The 19749-nt window shown below is 36.9% G+C and overlaps 1 non-coding gene across 1 annotated transcript; it reads left to right on the top strand.

The window, feature by feature from the left end:
• Positions 1 to 17919: 17919 nt before the first annotated feature.
• On the top strand, positions 17920 to 18007 carry Mir384 (microRNA 384). The gene has a single exon (NR_029910.1). It is a non-coding gene; the product is annotated as a microRNA 384 (primary transcript).
• The last annotated feature ends 1742 nt before the right edge of the window (positions 18008 to 19749 follow it).

Here is a 19749-nt window from a genome sequence, read left to right as displayed (position 1 = left end):
ATACAATCTATTATTAAATTTTGACTGACTGAATGGATTGATAAAACTAAAACAATGTTATACTGAATTAATTAGTTGTGAGACAGAATCCAGCCATTATTAAGCTGAATTATGTATTTGAATAAAGTCATCAATTATCCTGATTAATTGAATGGTTTTTAGACCAGAGTGACCTAGACATATACTTGGACATGAAAAGGTAGACTTGGATGTTTTTATGAGTAAATCAATTATTTTCCAGAGACAACTAACTTAATAACTTTAGTTTATCTGATAACTATGTTGGCTGTATGCAAAATCAGAAAGCACTTGCAAAACTGAACATTTTACATCTACTTTAAATATATGAATTTTAAAGGAATAACAATTAAAAGGCTGCTTGATAAGTTCAAAGCTTAAAAGGAACCCCATAGCCCCTGTTAGTTCTTTATCTACAGGCCCATTGGTCTGGTAAATTAGAGGCTCATGCTTCACTTTTCTTTTGAGAGAGTGCAGTTTTCCAAAAGCAACAACAGCAACTTTCTGTTGGGCACTGGCTTATTCCTGGAACCAGATAAAAAAGTTAAAATTAGTTATTGGGAATTGTGTGTGATCTACAGAAGCAACCAAAATAGCTCATTTCAAAAGTAACATCAGAAATAAATGTGTTGGGGGAGAGAAGAGAGAGAGAAAAAAAACATGTACTAAAAATATACTTAGAAGTACACTGCAAGTGTCATAAATTCAATTTTAACAGACTGTTAGAAACCAAAACAATACTTCTCTATCTGCTGTCAGATGAATGATTCTCATAGAGGTGAGGCAAGTTGAGCTAAGCCAACAGAGTGACCTTCCATCTTCAGATCAGGTTTTTTGACATGAAACTATCTGATGCAGTCCTTCCTCTCCATTTTGAGGTTTGTCCACCCAGAGGTTAAAATAAAGGTCATTTTTTTAATCCTTTAAAGTCATCCTTAACTCTTAACCTACATTAAAGCTCTGCCTTTCAAAGTACCTATTGTTTCAAGACCACACAACACTCTTCCAAGGACCACGGATTCCCTGTACACTGAGAATTCATGTGTAAAAATTAAACATTTGTTTTCTGAATACCATTCACCCTACTCTTTCTTTTTCTTCAGTTTTGAGTCAAAAATCTTGATGGTCTCTTCTGAACAGGTTTGGGAAATCCATAGTACATAGTCATGGCTGAACTGGCTTAAGAGGGTTGAGTTCCTCTTATTTACAATTCTAAGACAATGAATTGAAAAGTATGGGACAGTCATCTTTCATTCTCTGGTACTATTGCTGAGCCAAGAAAGCTTTGACAGTTGGTTTTCTCATCAAGCAGGAAAGCTCAGTAGGGATTGGGAAACAGCTTTTGAGGAAACCTTTATATCATCACATCTATTTGTGGTGTGTGTGTGTGTGTGTGTTGTGTGTGTGCATTTGTGTTTGTATGTATGTAGTTGGCTTTTATATTGGAACTATGTAAACCTGGTTACTAGAAAAAAAACACAGATTCCAAATTAATGAAAATATACTTAATCTTGAAGACCAGATGGCATACCTGAAGTGTTGGAATGCTCTCACGTGTTGGCCATATATGTTACAGTTTGAGACTGAGAATAGAATTTAGAGGCAATTCTCTCTCTGAGCATACTATGGTTCAGTTTTTAGGGTCTAGGCAGCCATAAAGCATGTGCATCTTATGTCTTTACTTTATGGATAACTTGACAGTCACTACCATAATCAAGTATAAGATAACTGCAAGAAGTAGTTGGTGTCAAAGTATCTATGATGCGCTAGGGTAATGTTTTAACTACTTCATATGAATTTTCTCACTAACCTTCAACAGAACTCAAAGAAGTATGTTTATTCATTCCATGTTTCATATGAAGAATGTGAGAAAAAAAATAGTCCCTAATCAGGTGACTGATCCAGGATTGAAATCCAAAGCAGCCTTTCTCCATGCAGTCAGCTCATATTAATTACCAACTATAACCATGAGTCTGCATTTATAAAATTACTCTATTTTTCCCACACAATATTTGAATATAAGACTATTTGTACCAACTTAGCCCAGAATGTATAATAGCTTAGGAGTTAAGTAATGAACAAAATGTAGGTGATATAATTTTTCTAAATGAGGAGACATGTATACAGATAAATTGATGCAGGGTAGATAGGACTGTATGCTGAGTTTACTGACTCATACAGAAATATATATATATATATATATATATATATATATATATATATATATATACGCACACACACACACACATATATATATATATTTGACAATTCTTGCAAAGCAAAGTTAAATGAAAGAGAATTTGAGGATAATTGAATGTGTAGTAATATTATTCCAATGTCATTAGAAGATACTGCTAGATCTTTAGTAGGAACTGAGATACACCATTTTAGTTGCTGGTACCACACAGACAAATGGGATGAAATTTTTACCAGCAAGGAACTTGCAGTGCACATGGAGAGTAAACTAGGGTTACAGTGGTATGACCCATACTATAGTGAGAATTGAGGCATACATAGAGCACATTATAAATGGCCTTCGGGAGTTACAGAGACAAAATTTGGAGCTGTGACGAAAGAATGGACCATCTAGTAGTGATTGCCATATCCATGGATCCTTCCCATAATCAGCTTCCAAACGCTGACACCATTGCATACACTAGCAAGATTTTGCTGAAAGGACCCAGAAATAGCTGTCTCTTGTGAGACTATGCCGGGGCCTAGCAAACACATAAGTGGATGCTCACAGTCAGCTATTGGATGGATCACAGGGCTCCCAATGGAGGAGCTAGAGAAAGTAACCAAGGAGCTAAAGGGATCTGCAATCCTATAGGTGGAACAACAATATGAGTTAACCAGTACCCCGGAGCTCTTTTCTCTAGCTGCATATGTATCAAAAGATGGCCTAGTCGGCCATCACTGCAAAGAGAGGCCCATTGGACTTGCAAACTTTATATGCCCCAGTACAGGGGAATGCCCAGGCCAAAAAGGGGGTGTGGGTGGGTAGGGAAGTGGGGGGGGGTGGGTATGGGGGACTTTTGTGATAGCATTGGAAATGTAAATGAGGAAAATACCTAATAAAAAATTTTAAAAAAATAAAAAATAAATGGCCTTCAGTATTCATAAAAGGTTCATGTTTTTATCCCCAAAACAATGCAGAACCATTTTTCTAATGCAGTAATCTTATTAAATCTGCAGGAAAAATTCACTCTAAGTAGAGCGAGCAGATTGGAGAAAAATGAGATTATATGCTCCCAATTTTGACCTTTTCCTGGTTTTATTATATAATTGACAACAATTTTATTTATTAGTATCTTGATCTATCCAAATATATTGATATGTCTAGTATCTTTGCTCGATGTAACAAATAAAAGAACTACCTTCAACAACCTCACAGCCAGCTGTGGAAACATTTATTACAATCATAGGTAGAGAGCAATACAGCCACCAGTATGTTTTTCTTGTTGTATATGCAGTCATAAAGAAACTAATGTGCCAAGTCTACCCTGTTGGTATGTAACCCTTCCTTGAGATCACACAAGTGTGCCTTTTGTCTATATTCTAGAATAAAGTGCAAGTAGATAGTAAGAGCTCAGAGGAAAGGTTTTGTTGTAATTTAGTATCTAGTATTTCCATTGACAATGAGCCCCATAGTGGCAGCTCAGAACTTAGATCTGTTCCCACTTCATTCTTATTTCAGATAACCTTTTGACCCCTTGGTAAATTAACTGTGTAAAATTGTGTTAAAATACTTTTATGGCTCATTCTTTTCTTCTTAACATAATATACAGAGTGGCTGGAAATTTTCAGTCACACATTGAGTAAGACCCGATTTCAGATGCCCAGATCTGTGACCTTATTCCTCTGGCTTTGGAAGCCTTGTTAGATAGGTTTCACGCTACATAAATTCAGAATCCTTAGGAGTTTTTAAGGATGGTAAGAGTCAAGCTCATCTATTTTCCAATATCAAGTTGGTATTCAGTAGAGGAATTTCAGCTGGACACAGAGAGAACTGAACTTACTGTCTTCAACTTAGTAATAGCCCTTTGGGAAGGCTTTGGAGGACTCCTCAAAGAAATCTGTTCAAAATCTGCCCTGGAAACCTTTCAGTTGTGCTCAGTACTGGAAAAGACTGTTGGATATGGACAACTGCTTTCATTTTGCCCTGGTTCAAAGGCGTTCACCACAATCCTGCAACTTGTGACTCCAACTTCCCTTTAATTTATAGCCAAATGGTAGTTGTTGACCCCAAGCAGTTTTCCAAACCTTTCAATACAAAAGCTGTATCATATCCTGAGTTTTCATGCAAAAGGATATAGTTAAAACCCAGGAGTGTACATTTAATGGAAACCAATATTTTCAACTTAAAGAATTATTATTTTATAGCCTTTTGTTAACAGGGGAGCCTCAAGTTGTCATATTGTCATTGGTGTTTTTTGAGTTGCTGTATGCTCTGTTAGGGGAGAAGTAGTTCCCATCTCTCATGCATAATTTCATAAGGGAGCTTAGTAGGTGATCTGAGAAGGAGGGAAGAATGATAGAGGAGAGAGAGAGAGGAAGAGAGAGAGAAGAGAGAGAGAGAGAGAATTTTCTATAATTCAATAGAAAGTAAAGGAATTCTGAAGAAGTCTAACAGGAATGTTGGAATTAGGCTATACTAAGCAAATGACAAAATCGTGTTGCCATTTTACAAACTATTCCTAAATTCCATCTTTCTGTCTGAGCAAAAATTTGCTTCTGGTAGTCATTCCCGTTCCAGGTGACTGACCCAAAACTCAGAGGGTGGGAGTGGAGGGAGATGAAGCAAGATGTTGTTTTTGACAGCAGTTCAGGCCTGATTCAAGCTGTCTTTATTTCTGCCCAGCTGTCTGAAGCAGAAGACCCATTTTGTTGGACTTTATTTGAGTGCTGTAGCTCTGAAATGGCAAGATATGTGGGAGCTGGCATGAGAGGACAATCTCAGAGGGTGCATCACCAAAGTTACTTTTACAATCACAGCACAGTACTTGCCATGTATTGTAAATAGTCATTTTTAAGTTCTAAATTAAAACTACTAAGAATATTAAGCAAAAGCAACATTGTAAGATTTGAATCATTTCCCAACTCAGAGAAATCATTGAAATTTTTTATTTGATTTGAACGTACATGACCCAATTTCCTTCATGGTATTTCTTTTCTTTTATTTTATTGGATATTTTCTTTATTTACATTTCAAATGTTACCCCATTTCCAGGTTTCCCCTCTGGAAACCTCCTATCCCATCCCTGCTTCTATGAGGGTGTCCCCCCAATCTCGCCTCCCTGCCCTGGCATTCCCCTACACTGGGTCATCGAGCCTTCACAGGACCAAGGGACTCTCCTCCTATTGATGCCTGACAAGGCCATCCTCTGCTACATAAGCAGCTAGAACCATGGGTCCCTCCATGTGTACTCTTTGGTTGGTGGTTTAGTCCCTGGGAACACTGGGGGCTCTGGTTGGTTGATATCGTTGTTCTTCCTAGGGGGTTGCAAAATTACTACAGTGATAAGCACAACCATTTCTTACATTTTAGAGTACTTACCAGACAGCCATTTTACAGTGGAGAATCTATGACAACTTGAGGTTTGTCTAGAGGCTTTTGCAGGATCCACATTTCCAAGCATAAGACCCAGTAATTTATTTCAAACTAGGAAGCCTGTAAGAGCTGACATTTGCAGCTCAGAAAACCCCAGAACATTGAGAAGCTGAAATGAAATTTCAAAGGAAGGATATGTAGTGGGGAATTTTGTTAGGAAGAAAAAAAAGTCCTGTTGTTTAGTGTGTACATAAGTGTTCACTTGTTTACAAATCTACTCTATATGGCAATAAAGCATGTTCTTAAGATATTTATATTAGATGACAGATTCTCAGAGTTGATAGAACTTTTTAATAGTATCAAGTCTATCTACCTTCTTAACCCCATGTTTGAATTATAATTGTAACTTCCTTTCCTGATAGTGATCTAGGGACACAGAAGTCTGTCTGTCTGTCTGTCTTTCTTTCTTTCTTTCTTTCTTTCTTTCTTTCTTTCTTTCTTTCTTTCTTTCTTTCTTCTTTCTTCTTTCTCTCTTTCTTTCTTAATTTCTTCTTTCCTTTCTTCTTTCTTTCTTTTTTTCTTTCTTTCATAAATCATAGTTTCATTTAAATAATATGGTCTTTGAGAGTTAGACATGAATTTGTATCCAGGATCCACATTGGGTAATATTATAAAAGTTTTTTTTTTCTCTCAGTTTGGACTTCAGTTAGCAAATTCTCTCACACATATGCCTTTATCTGGGTTCAAAGAATGCTTCAAGATCTTATAAGAAATCTTCTTTTAAAAAGATATTACTTTATACTTATAGAGAATGTTTCTTAAATGCTTCTCATGTTTGCACTTTAGGATAAAGCAGGTTGGAAGAATATGTACTATGAGTATTTTGACCCAGACTATGTTCCCTTTTAATAAATAGCAATCAGGATCATTCTATGTTTAATTTCCATAGTTAATGTACTATAAGCCCAGTAATCCATATTTTGATTTTCTTAGTATACGTAGTACTCCAAGTGAAAACCTGGATTTAAAATTAGGACCTAGTACTGAGTACTGGCAGAGAAACATTGCTCAACTGTGTGAAACTTTAGTCATTGTTTGTTATTGACTTGGTTTCTTCCAAGCTGAGTGTACTCCTTCCATAACCATATTTAATCAGTTCTATAGTTTGTCAGTGTCTTCAAAGATCTCAAGTCATGAAGCAGTCCCAGTTATGACTGTCATTTTTAACAGTAGAAAGAACATTGTCTTATTCTGTTTCTGCAGCTTTGCTCATGCTGTGCCCAAAACTTGGAATGCCATTTCATTCTCCTCTGATTCAACGTAAATCCCATCCATTCTTCAGGGTAATATTCAGTTTCAGCTTCCATCATGAAGCCTTTCTTGGTCGTTCCAAAACATGATGCTCTTTCCAAACACATGGAATTGATCATACGCATAATAACATTTACCCCACTCATTATGAAAATCCTTTTAAAGAAATTTCCCATGTGTGGAATACCTACTATGTGCCAAATTCTATAGTGAACACAAAAATTGAATGGAGTCTTAAAATGTATACATGGACAGAGCTAATTATTTGGGCTTAAAACAAAGCCACATTAACGGATTAGCATGAATGCTTTAACTGGCTTCTATCAATAGGTACACATTTATGAGAAGCATGGGCAGGATTGTTCTGACATGAAAGGGAGACATATTTGTAAGGGAGCTTGAAAAAAAAGCTGGAGAGGCTTGAAGATTTCCTAAGGCTAAAGATTCCAATAACAAGAAAGAGAATCTACAGGGGGAAATAATTGTATGTAGAAGAAAAGGTAAGAGAGATGTCTGATATTTGTTCTCAGAATGAGCTTGTAGGTCACCATTCTCATCCTCATAACCAGAAAAAATAAAAAATTAATTCTTCTTACATGTACCAGAGAACTGAAGTCCCAGAGAAAGTGCATTCCATTAGTTGGACAGATGGGCAGATACAGACGACCTTGGCTCATAAGAACAGAAATCTAGGAGAAAAACATCACCATTAGAGCCAGTTGTGGGATAGGAAAACAAACTTTAGTTGATGAATTGCTAGAGGCTCAGAATAGACAAGCATGAGAATTAAAAACTCCAATAGAGACAATTTTATTTGTATGAGTTTTATCCACAGGATCTGTTTGAGGTTATGCAGTCAAGATAGGGGGTGGGGAATCCCCCCTTTTTTTTCTCAAGGAGTAAGCAAGAGTAACCATTTGTAAATATACTCAAAGCATTCTACTAAATGCCTATAGTTCAGGGAAACTGTTCTGTCAGATCCTGACTGAGTGAGGTTTTATGAGTGCCCAGCTGACTTTGGGAAAGATAAATGCTCAACTCCAATCACCTTTATCCTTCCTGTATCATCTAAACAGGGGGGTAGGGGAAATCAACCTGAGGAGCACTTATGAAGGGAACACAGGCTTATGAAAAGATTGAGACCATGTTATAGGACTGCAGCATACTTCCCACTGCATCACCAAGAATTCTAAGCAACAAGAGACAATTTAGAAATATCTAGAGAACTGTGGGGGTAATTTATCACCAGTAGACCTTTCTTACAAGAGGTGTTGAATAATGTTCTCCAGAAATAGACAAAAATAATGAGATAAGAAATGTGGATATCTGCGAAGAAAGGAAGACTATTACAGGGTGAGTATATAGAGGTAAAATTTTTCATTTTTTATTTTCTCAAATATATGTTTCTTATTTATTCTTCTCTCATACACTTAAAAAAACAAAATTTCATTCTTATTCTCATTTGTCTACTAGGTGACAGCAATATTATAATTGGTGATTATCTTATAGCTAGGCAAAATGAATGACATCAGTATTATAAGGAATGAGAGGAATAATTTTGGAATCTTGTTATAAGATGTTTGTAATACTTGTTAAGTAGTGCAGTGTTAATTGAAAATGGAATCTGATCAGTTGCGAATATATGTTATAACATCAATTGCAAACAATAAAATATAAGGCTGTAATTGATCTAATGTAAACCCATGGTTTTATCTCCAGCAGTAAGGAAAAAGTATAGCTTACAAACCAAGAAAAAATGAAATTGAATCATAAATGATATACTGAAGGTAGAAATGGAGTAGAAGACTAAATAGAGTCTAAAATGGAGAAGCGACTAAGCAAGGAAACACATAAAATAGAGAAATAGTAGGAAATATGGTAGACACTAATCCAACTTTACCAGTTGTGGTTTCAACATCAATAGATCTAACTACTCCCAATTAAAAGTCATCTGGGGCTGGAGAGATGCTCAGTTGTTAAGATACATGTGCTACACTTGGATAAGACCCATATTCAGTTCTTCACTCCAATATTAGTCAGCTTATAACTACACTTCTAGGAGTAATCAACTCCTCTGTGCTACACAGGCTTCTGTACTTGTGTGCACATATCCACACAAATACATATAATTAAAAATAGTAAAAGTAAACCTTTAAAAATGAGATTGTTATTGTAGTTTTAAAAAAAAAAACAAGATTCAAAAGTAGGTAATTCTGTTAGTGTATTTCAAGATTTTCCTAAAGTTTATTAGTTCTTGACAGATACGGTAGGCAGAAAATCAGCAAGAATATGGTAGAAATAAACAAGACCACCAATAACTAGATCTAGCTGACATCTTATAGTACATCAACAACAGAGAATATTTCCTTTTATAGATCTCAAAGAATACCACATGGTTCACTTTCAGGATATAAAAGGAAACATAAGTTTTAAAGAAAAGAAACCATACAGTGTATGCTCTTAGAAAGTAATATGATTAAAATATAAATGGACAACAAAATGATAGTTTAAAATATCCACAAATACTTAGACCATAAAGAACAAAATTCTAAATAACATGTAGGCCAAATAGGTTTTTAGAGGAAATAAAAATACTTTTCATTAGATGAAAATGTAACTTATATCAGGCCTTGTGGGATTCAGCCAATGCTGAATTCATAGGCAAATTTATAGTACTAAATACTAAATATTATTAAAAAGTTTTAAAATCTATCATTTAAGTTTCTTCCATAGGAGACTATTTTGAAGAGTAAATGATACACAAAGAAATAAAAACATATAGATAATAAAAATTTTTAAAAATGAATGAAATAAAAACTGCAAATAAATGTAGAAAAATAAATGAAATTGAATGGTATTTCCTGGAAAAGATTAATAAAATTGATAATCATCCACCCAGATCAGATAACAAAGAAAAATGGTACATCTATACAATGGAATATTATCCAGCAACAAAGAATAATGAAATCATATCATTCTCAGGAAAATGGATAGAACTGGCAATTATCATATTAAGTATAATAATCCAAGTTTATAAAGACAAATATCACATTTTTTCTGAGATACAAAGTGTAGATTTTAAAACAGAGACAGAAAGTAGAAAGGGAACTGCTTGAGAAGAGAAAGAAGACTGGCAGGAGATGGGGGATGGTTGGAAATGAGAGGACAGCAGGGGATGAATAGGAAGGATTCAATTATATTATTGATATGTATAAAGATGTTTTAATGAGTAATACTTTGTGCAATTAATATATACTCATAGACAGTTCACATAAAAATATGAAAGAAAAGGCACAAATGACTGAAATCTGAAATTAAGAAAGGGGCCAAGCTATGGGTTTCATTATAGTAAGAAAATACTGTATCCACAAATATTATAACCTTGATGAAATGGACCATTCCCCAAAAGACAATCTATCAAACCCATTAATATCTAGCCTAACTAAAATTTTAATTCAAAAGGACAATCTTTCAAAACTCAAAGGGAATTGATTATTTTTATAGCCTTCTATCTACTCAGAAAATTAACTTGATACTTATCTTCCAAAAGGTATTAAACCAAAGTGAACTTGCCAGTGAATTTTACCAAAATTCCTCATAGAAGAACCTATACCAATTCTATACAGCCCACCTAAGAAAGAAACCAAAATCAGAAAGCTGTGTCCTAATTCTTTCAATAAGACAATATTCGGCATACCAGAAAGAATGCAGGATCATTACTTAACAGTGTTGAGTTCTGGTCTTGACCTCAGCTACTTAAGGCTATATGCAAATCACTAAGCCTATTAGCCTATTTCAGCTTCAGTCCTTATTGGTAAAGTTCAGGTAATAAGCTAGAGGTATACACCTATGATTCAAGTACTCAGAAGGTAGAGGGAGGAGTTCAGAATTTCAAGGTCAATGGGCTACATGTTACCTTGTCTCCAAAAACGTTTATTTGACAAAACTGCTATGGATTTGATTGTGCCCTCCTCCAAATTGATAGTTTGATGCCCTAACCTTGATGTGACTATATTTGGAAACAGAGGTTTTAGGAAGGTAACTAAGGTTAAATGAGATCATATTAGTGGAACCCTAATTTACTAGAACTGCAATCTTTATAAGAAGAGAAGAGACATCAGATCTCTCTCTCCCTCTTTCCCTTTCCCTCTCCCCCCCACTCCTCTCTATCCCTCTTTCTCCTCCCCTCCTCTCTCTGCATGAATACAGAGGAAAGTCCATTTGAGGACAGAGCGAGAAGACGATGGTTATCCACAAGCCAGAAAAAGAAGCCTCACCAGAAATCCTGATACTCTGAGTTTGGGTTTTCAAGCCCCTACAACTTCGAGACAATGAATATCTTCTTTACAGTCTATGATATCTTGTTTGGTAGACCAAGGAGACTAATCTATTACTTAATATTGGGAACATTACTTAGAAGCTAATGATCTTCGAAAATGGTAAAGTTATTTATGTTTGCTACTTTCATTCTTCCTTTCCTCTGTTGAGCCATTTAAAACAATGATACTGGCACTCATTTCTCTTTACCTTTCAGTATTTGATTTCTAACAGATGGCTAAGGTCTGACAAACACTGTCTTGATAATACACTACAGAGCGTTAGAGACAGACCCAGATTTCCATCCAAAGAGAGTATTCTAAGCTTGGGTGGTGGCAATGGAGCACTCTGACCTGTGAAGCACCATTCTTTGAAGGCTTCTTTTGTGATCCTCTTTAGATCACAGTTTGGAACTGAGTTACAGACTAGATCATATCTCCTCATTCGCTCCATTTGATCTTTCTTCCCTCATTAATTCCAAAGTATGCAAGCTATATGCTTTCTAGTGTTTTTCCCCCTTCACAGCCATTGTCTAGGCACCAAAAATAGAGATGGAAAGAGACAGGTTTAATCCAAAGCACCAGTTTCCATTACCTTAAGCTTCCTCAATGATTTTTCTGATGAGATGAAATTTCTTATACTTGGTCTCAGGCCCAAGGTATATGCAATACGTCAATGAAATTGATTGCGACACATTGAAGTGAGTGCCTGGGAACTATGAGTTCCTTAACTATTAAAAAAAAAAAAGGACTCAGAACTTCTTGTATAGGCACTGAATACAGAGTTTTCAGTTGCTATAAAGATCTACCCTGATGTTGAAAGTGTTTTGTTCTGTGACAAAAGTGTAAATTCCACAAGCTTCATGTGAAATCCTTCACATTATGGTGCTGCCCTCCCTCTCCATTCTAATCTCCTGTTATTCTGTATACTTCAGTTGACTTGCATATTTGTTTCTTTACAGTGTAGTTGTTGGCCACATAGTAGTCCTTGGGGCTAGAAAGACAACTCTATCTACAGGCCCTTCTTCCACACAGGCCAGAGTGCTTGGGCTCACAGGGGAACCTTCTAAAATGTCTCATGTGGCTAATGGCACTATAGAAGCTTGTTTCTCATAGAGAAGTCCCACATGAGGAATTCCATTTATGACAGCCTCATAGAAGGGATAAGGACCAGGGAACAGCCTTTTTTCATGTACAGTATTAAGTCTTGTTTTCTAGCTCTCTTGTGTTGGGTTTGAGCGATTACCTTTATGGGGCATACACAGGTAATAATACAACTTTTCTACTTCAACATAGGGAAGAGTTTAGCAATTTCACGGATTGAGATACAAGCAACAATGAATTTTCTCTCAGCAGTGAATATTTGTTCCTGAGGAAGATGTTTGGTTTTCATTTTAAGAAGTCCAGAAAACTATGGAAAGTGCTGACAGTCCAGAACACACACATTCAAAGGTCTCACCTTTCATCATCTGGGAATAATAGGTGCTCAAGTTCTACCTATTTTCCTTGATGTCCCAAGGAAGATCCTTGCTGCAACAGAGATGTGGATGTCCTGGCTGAGACAAGAGAAATGTGTTGAAGAATGTGGGCCAAGGGCTGCTGCATATCAAGGGGATGTGAGATCATGTCTAGTTTGACTTTGGCTCTTTAGTACTGTGCCCTATTGATAGTTGGGCCTGGGCCTCCAGGGGTCTCCAAAGCAAAGGATAGGGATGAGATACATGATGAAGGGGAAGAAAAGCTGCTTCCCAAATGGATGCTTGTTGTTTGGAGATGGGATGTTTGTTAAGGTCAAGATAAGATCCCCAGATTCAAGGCCTAGATCTGCCCTTGACTTCATGTATGACCTTGGGTAAGCCATTTCTAGGTTTTGAATCTCAGTTTCTTTACATCTTTAAAAAACGGGTTGGAGGCCAGATGTGGTGGTTCACACCCTTAATCGTAACACTCAGTAGGCAGAGGCAGGTATCAGTTGAGGCTAGTCTATATAGTGAGTTTCAGGCCAGTCCGGAATACATAGTGAGACCTTGTCTCAAAAAAAAAAAAAATCAAGAATGGTTTGAGGCTGGGACTGTAACCCAGTTGGTAGACTTCTTACCTAAATTGCACAAAGCTCTAGGTCCAAACCCCAGTGCTATATAAACAAGGCATGGTGGTAATATGCTTGTCTGTAATCCTAGATCTTAGGTGGTAATGGCAAGAGAATCAGAGGTTCAAGGTCATCATCAGCTACATTTTAAGTTTTGGGACATCCTGGGATATATAAGATACTGTCTTAAAAACAAAGAAAAAGTTCAGTTTATCTTTGAGGTACTCTCTCACACTGACCTTCAGTATTTTTGGACCCTCAAGTTGTCTAAGGAAGGAGCAAATGGCAAGACTATTATATTTAGACTGGAAGTTATAGAGTATGAAAAGACTAAAAGAAAAAAAAACATTTAAAGTACAAAACCACAAAGTATACAATGTTATTGGCATTTATCGGTATTTCCCACTATAAGTATTTTGTCCTATTGTTCCTGGGGAACAGTTGAAATGTCTTGGGAAACACAATTTTCATTGTTTCAGTTATATCTCCTAAATTGTTCATTCAACCAGCGAGGGCATCACCAAGTTTTTTGTTTTTTGGGTTTTTTTTGTTTTGTTTTTGTTTTGTTTTGTTTTTTAACAGGGACCAGTGTCAAATTTTTGTTTAAGGAAATATGGTCACCATAACTCTGTACCACTCGCCTTATCTTCTTTCAAGGTTGTTCTCATATGTGACAAGTTTTCTGTCTGTGTAATAAATGTTCAAGGAAATGGAAACTGATTAATATAATCTGTTGGGATCATTTATTATTCCCATCTGACATGTGTTTGGGAATATAAAAGAGTCATTCTTCTAGATAGGTATTACATGTATTGTGATTGCGATGGATGAAGAACCCAGTAGGTTCTTTTGCTATAACATTCTGGAGGTAGAGGGCAGAAGAAACTGGGCAGCAGGAGAAATTAGCAGTGGAAGCAGGAAGGCAGGAATTTCAAATATCCATTGTTTGGTGTAGCCTCTGCTGATAGTGAGTGGGGGACCAGCAGGTTTGGACTTAAGTAAAGGAACAGGCAAGCTGTGTCTGCCTGAACATTTGTGTCTAGCCCTGACCTCTCTCCCAGGCCAGAAAATAATTTTAAAATGTGTATTCTAATGCTGAGTCTGGCATTTGAAACATATTTTCTTCTCCTAAGATCTGTTCTTTTCCTGAATTCACTGTTCATGTTACTGGCATTACTATTTTCCTCTTATCACTATAAATGATAAAAATGGCATTTACATTTTTTCTCCATTGCCCTGATAAATCTAGTGGGTTGCTAACTCATGATACCAATCCTTCACCCATATTGCACTTCTGTACTTTTTATTAGGCCTCCATGACTTCTCATTGCAAACGCTGTGATTAACCCTTACCTGGTTTGTTTTCTCCAAACTTTATCTACCCTAGTCAATTAAAACACAGAATCCCATGTAACCACTAGCATTCTTTTCTCCCAGTTGCTAGGCTAAGTGTATGGAGAGATGATGTTAGTTTTCAGCAGTACATATGCATCTTACTTTAAAAGGAGGGAAGAAGGGGTTGTTTTTCAAGAATATTTGGAGGCAATTTCAGGAGCTCATACTGGCTTAAGGAAATACTGTACCTCTGAACTTGAATGTTCAAGCAGGTCTGACACCTGAGTTCTCCCATGCCCATGGCAGACTTGTATTCTTCATTTCTTTCTGTGAACACTTAGAACTGCTAAGTGCTTTCTTTTGTTTTTTACCCCAGAGCCTCATCTGATCTTTCTCACAGATGTTGGGGACTCAGGGATTCCCCGTAGGTTTGAGTGTCTTCTCCCTCATTACTGGCCTTGGACTCTTCCCATAGCTGTGTTTCCATCACTCACATGGACTTGGCCATGTGGCAGCTTTGCGGATGGGCTCTTCAGCCATCTTCCACAAACCCAGGCCAAGAGGTGACATTCAATCTATCCTCAGTGTGTACCTCCATCCTGCCAAAGTTGTAAAACTGTCTGGGATTATAGTCCCTACCAGTTATGTGCACGAGGAGGCATTGATCAATTCCCTCATGATCTCATGGCACAGCAGGTAGAGCTCATGTGGTTTGCAACAGGAAAGCCAGACTGTAGCAACTAGCCTAGTGCTTGCTTCAGGCTCAGAGCTCCTGAAACTCTCAAGTCATAAGGCTTGGGAAGTTCACTAGGTATTTTGGAACCCATCCCAAACACAATTAAATATGCAGGCAAAGGGGGAAAGAATACTTAGAATACAAATGGTCTAGCTTAATGAGGGTTATGGGGTGACCTGTCCAACTGGTGTTCCCATCCCAGTCACTACAGCTCTGCCATCTTCTCAGTGAGTCTGCTGGAGTCAGGCTTGTCTGTGTCTAGGGGCAGCTCTAGTGGGCTTGCCCAGTATCCCAGGCATGTGCAACACTTCCACCTAACTCAAACCACATGCAGAAGATCATGTCGTACTTGGCGCATAACCAATTGAGAAAGGCATCAGAGGGTGTCCAGACTTTAGCTTGTTTGAACAAATGTTCAAAAAAACATTTCTGAAGGGATATTCCAGAAAAACATACCCGCTCAAGGTCTTAAAACAGATGTTAGGGCTCTAGGAATGGGTTGCTTTGCAGCTACTATTATCAAATACAATAAGGCAGGACCAAATCACTTTAAGGTTTGAACGAGGGTGTATGTTTAACTTTCTTTTACATCTTTATTGTCCGCCATGGGAGGATGTGTCAGAGGGCAGAACATAATACCAAGAGGCAACATGCTATTGTGATTCACTCTCTGGCACAAAAGTAAGGCAGGCAAAGGCTTTGACCCCTGACTGGCTTTGTGTGTTAACCTATCATAGTCTCACTTTGTTAAACTACAAAACTAATAGCAACAGGGCTAACTCTATTGTTTTGTCAAGAGAACTAAAAACTGCATTTAAAGAGAGTGTATACCATGTATTGAGCACTCAGCAAGTATAGCACCACTATCAACTCTATCACCAGCAGAGCTTTAATGTTTATTATTACTACTACTTTTATACTATTAGCACTGCTGCCACTGCTGCCACTAAGACAGGAAACAGGATCTATTGCCAAGTTAGATGATGAGCTGGAGAGGGCCTCAGCTTTGTTTTTCTAGCTTATAGAGAAGGTAAGCATGCTGAGAAAGAAGATCACAGGATTATAATTCTGGATTGAAAGGAAAAGAATGAGAACAGTACAGAGTTCTTGTAGTTTATTTTCCTCATCTCAGACCAAAGCTCTACTATCCTTCATTAGTTTGCTGTATAACCTAGTTGAAATCACTTTAGATAATGGATCACTGGATCCTCTTGAAAGTAAAACCCCGTGGCACTTGTTTGCTGGCAAGTTGACCTGTATAAGAGGATAGTCTGTGACTGGAATGTGTATGAGCAACTGGTCCAAAACAGGCAAGGCAATAACTTCTAATTCTTATCAGCGAACCAGCTCACAATCCAGGTGTATGCTATAACCACCACCAGAATCATTTTTAGCTACTGACCAACAGTGATATCCTGGGCTCACTCCTAGAAGGGAAACTTTCTATATAACCATCAACTTTGTCGTGGTATCTATTTTATTATGTTGGAGATATGACCCCAGGAACTTGTATATGCTAGGCAAGTACTCTATTACAGAACAATATCCCAAGATATATCTGTAATAACTCTTTAGTGAACTTTATCCATCTATCCATACATCCATCATCACCTCCCCTACAACCATCCATTTACCATTCAACAGATATTGTTAAGCAATGACAACATCCAAAACATGGCTATAGGTGCTAGGAATAAGGCAGTGAACTGCTGTCATGAAGCTTACAGTCTAGCTGCCTCATCTGGACAAACACAGTGTATCATGAAAGTTCACTGGAAAAGTTTAGTCTAGATTTTTGAAACAAATGTTAGCCAGTACTTTTCAAAAACTGGACATGACTTTAGGGTGCTTGGGTGGAGAATGAAAGACTGTCTCGCATCCAGCCTAAGTAAAGGTTCTCGGGGTGGCCTGGGACAGGGCTTTAGGAACAATGTGGCTGGATTTTTGATTTCTTTGATGAACCTGGTTGAATCAAATTGTGTAGTTACTATGCTGTATAGCTAAGTTTTAAAATGTGATAAGAAAACAATGTGATTTTGTTACTGTCTCACTCATAAACTGGCTCGGAAGGCAGTTAGTTCTCAAAGCAGCATTTTAAAACTATTCTGAACAATGGCAACATCAGAACACATTTTCAGGGGGACTGCTTCAGACAGTTCAGTACATATCTTGAGTGTACAGATCCTAATCTATTTAAAAATAAAAATAGCTAGTAGGCAATTTGTTCAAAAATAGTGCAAAGAAAGAAATGTAGACTTACATATTTTAATTCATTTTTGAAATATTTATGCATTATATGTTTGGATTTGTGATTGCTGTAAAATTAATTCACTTTAAAAATAATGAAAGGAATTTTCCTTGGCATTTTTCTTCAGTCAGTTGATGCATTGTCTTCTGCATGTGACTCTTCAACGTGAACAGCCCAGCTACTTAGCCATTGTCTAAGTTTTATGTAAAAGTCAATCTTCCCATTACATGGCAGGCCTGCAGAAATGCTGCCTTCTGCTTTGAAGCCAGTGTATGATCAAATTTAAGTTAACTGGTTATTTCTCTTGCAGCGGAATGTTAAATCAGGAATTGTAAACAATTCCTAGGCAATGTGTATAATGTTGGTAAGTCATTCCTAGAAATTGTTCACAATGCCTGTAACATATATTCAGCTAGCAAGATTCCTGAAATACATAGGAAGCCTTCAAGAAGCTAACTGTACATTCCTAGAACATCTCTGGATCATGACATTTGTTTTTGTAATCAATTCTACTTATTTATTTGTTAATGTGTCTAGGTGTTAATAATTCTGATAATAGCACTACTACTTGATTTCCATAGTTCCCAAGGGTATCTGCATTATTTGATAGTACTTTGGTGATGCAGGGTTTTAGACATGCTAATTTTAAGAGGCATTAGAAATAAAAAAATCAATAATTAGGAGCAAAGGCAATTGTACTTCTTAGGTGAGCCAAAGCCCTAAACTTTCTTACTCCTTTACAAAAGCTTTAACTAAAGCTTCATTGCCTTTCTCCAACCTCACTTCCAAACAAATTTTGATATTCTAATTCCATAAGTCATGGGAAAGAAACAATAATATCTATCAACCTTACTGTCATGATTTTTTACCTTACCCTGTTCACTTATATGTTAATATGTTGATGTTTGCATAGTCATTATTTAATATGTATACTTGATTACTATTTATAGTTATCTATTTTCATTTACTATTTTGAAATGATCTGCCTACTGGTTTATATCAGCATAGCTGTGGGTTGTATCTTTTCTTAAATCAATTTAGAAATGAAAACAAAATGTTGAATGAGTTTTGAATGAGTTTTGGCCTTGAGTGTTATGATCATATCAAGCCACTGGTTGGGTTTCTTTGCATGTAGACAGTTAAGTGGATTCCCTTGACTTCTATTTGACTAGTGGAAATGGACCATCCTGGCAGCCCACTCAGATGAAGCCAAGAAATGAGCTGGCTATGCGGGCTTTGGATCAAGAAATATCAAAAGTATGGACAAAGTCTTTTGACAATTGATTTCAGCATCTGTACTGGTATACATTGGCTGATATAGTAATATACAGCTGAGCAATATTTTAAATGGTCCTCAGTTTGGTTAGATGATGACACTCAACCCCAGTCTCATCCCTACTGTATTCAGACATGACCCATTTCCCAAGGCCCAACGCATTTCTGTCTGTCAAAGTCCATCTAGTTGTTTTGGTCCTCTCTGGTGTATCTTCTTTTAATGCTTCTATTCACTTAAGTCCATTTTGCCTTTCAAACTGAATTGCAATGATCTATGTACTGTGTAATTTTCAAGAATGCCTTACACTTATGGTGACCATATTTTCTAACCAAAAATTAGAATATATCTTCTGAAAATTTAGGTAGGCTATTTGAAATTAGCTGTCCTTGGGAAAACATATGCTTATTCACTTCAGTGTCTCCTACCCATTGAACAGTCAGCATTGGGTATGACAATAGGAAGATAAAGACTGTAGATAACATTCACTAAGTTGCAAGTAAAAGGAATGGATGTTTTTGGAGTGTCTTGTATAGGCAGGCATAGCTTAAGTGCTTTGTTACTGTGCCTTAGGAATAACATATTGGTCCAGAAAATAAAAATAATAGAAGAAATGAAGAGGGACAACAAAAATACCCATAGTGGGAGACATAGTGGAAGGATTGTATCATACAATGCAGCAGGTAAGGGAAGTCTAAAAAGAGGAGGCCTTGTCAGAAAGACAAATACAGAAGTTCTTTGCTATATTTCTTAAAGGTATGATTAGACAGATTTTTCAACATCTCTGTGTACTGCTGATCTTTTTACCTTTACTCCTCAGATTCTGCCAATGCTTGGATTACAGGAGATGCTCCACCCCCACAAGTACAAGT

Source organism: Mus musculus, chromosome X (genome assembly GCF_000001635.26).
Source record: "Mus musculus strain C57BL/6J chromosome X, GRCm38.p6 C57BL/6J".
Lineage (NCBI taxonomy): Eukaryota > Metazoa > Chordata > Mammalia > Rodentia > Muridae > Mus > Mus musculus.
Note: the sequence above shows the minus strand (reverse complement) of the source record. Positions and strands in the feature narration are given on the sequence as shown.